Raw genomic sequence first — 1424 nt, 5'->3', positions numbered from 1 at the left:
ATATTTCTACTAAACATAATTGACAAAAGTATAAAAGTCATATGGTGCTTGTGAGAAGGACATCGTCATGAATAATTGAGAAAATAATACATAAATAAATAAAAGGCAAGATGTTGTAAAATATAATTATTAAACTAAATTTAACACAGTGTAGACACCAAAAAAAAATTTAACACAGTGTAGCGTAAGGGATAGAGTGGACAGATGAAGACAAAGCACTGGTAGGTAGATCATGGATGAAGGTGTGAGTGGAATATTAAGGATTAAGATATCTAGATCTACAATTTATTTTCATTACTTTAAATTTAAATTTGACGGAAAACATTGACGTAGTGTTCAGGATAACTAATATGTGTGGTTCTGGTATTCTAGTAGAGGGAAATTTCAGCGAAAAAGAAGAAATGAAGAAGAAAAGTATAAATACGTGGAAGGTGGAGCTGAATTGGTGCCACGTGTATATTAATTTAGGTGTGATCAGTGGACGAGGTAGAAGAGGAAGACCTTCACCTTCACCTTCACCTTCCCCGTTTATTTTCAACTTGAAAGTTGAAAGCAAAAACCGCGACTTCGTTGTTCCTCTCCACTCTGAACACTGTGATTTAACTAAAATGCGGTGCCAATTAATTTCCCACCGTTTTACGTTTTCATCAAACCTTTAAATTTAATACACATACACACTCTCTCTCTCTCTCTCTCTCTCTCTCTCTCTCTCATCTTTTCTATTACCAGCCAGGTACCTTCTTCACTTTTTCTCCTTTTTTTATTCTTTCTTAAATTATCTCATCTCTGAATCTCGAGTACTAATTTAAGTATTATTTTGTGTCACTGTAAGTGTATTATTTATCTGTCTTAGTTTCTTGCTTGCTTCATCGGTCTTCTTTTTCTTTTTCTTTTTTATTAATTAATTATTGGTTGTTGACTTGGTCGTTCTAATTATACATACTAGTAGATTTGATTGCCGATCATATTGGATTTCTGTATGTGGATCATGAATTGGTGATGTTCATCTGAGTCTCTGTTTTAGAGAAGTGGTGAATCAGAGGAAGGGAACAGCGTACATTCATGTAACTGAAAATTCTGATTCTGAGATTTTATTTCGGTGTTTCTTTTGCTTATATAATTCAGCTCTGATTGGTGTAGGATATGCATCTTGTGATCTCATGAATTGTTCTGTACTTGTTTTTCTTGTTTCTGTCAGCTGCTTCTGGTGCCAACTGAGGGGAAGATCTTTGTTTGTTGAGTGGTAGTTAGGATTTAACTGTATGTTTAGAAAGAACTATTCTGAGGATAAATTCATTCTTGATTGTCTTTGGTGTATTCCTTTTGAATAATAGTTCAGGTGTCGTGTTATGTGTTGGACTTCTCTGTTTGATTTTTAACCAAATTTGTTTTGCCTTCCTGAAAACGTGTCTGTGCATCTAGAA

The 1424-nt window shown here is 34.1% G+C and overlaps 1 protein-coding gene across 9 annotated transcripts in view; it reads left to right on the top strand.

Annotated features, from left to right (window-relative positions):
- Positions 207 to 1424, top strand: part of LOC107606116 (F-box/kelch-repeat protein At1g22040) — a 5885-nt gene continuing 4667 nt past the window's right edge. The window contains exons 1-3 of one of the 9 annotated variants that reach the window (XM_021106428.1): positions 207 to 733; positions 950 to 1064; positions 1199 to 1243. The gene's annotated coding sequence lies outside the window, so the exon portion shown is untranslated. The other 8 variants (XM_021106430.1, XM_021106426.1, XM_021106423.1 and 5 more) reach the window with 8 other exon arrangements.

The sequence above is a fragment of the Arachis ipaensis genome, chromosome B07 (assembly GCF_000816755.2).
Source record: "Arachis ipaensis cultivar K30076 chromosome B07, Araip1.1, whole genome shotgun sequence".
Classification (NCBI taxonomy): domain Eukaryota; kingdom Viridiplantae; phylum Streptophyta; class Magnoliopsida; order Fabales; family Fabaceae; genus Arachis; species Arachis ipaensis.
The sequence above is the reverse complement of the archived record's forward strand: the minus strand, read 5'-3'. Positions and strand labels throughout refer to the sequence as shown.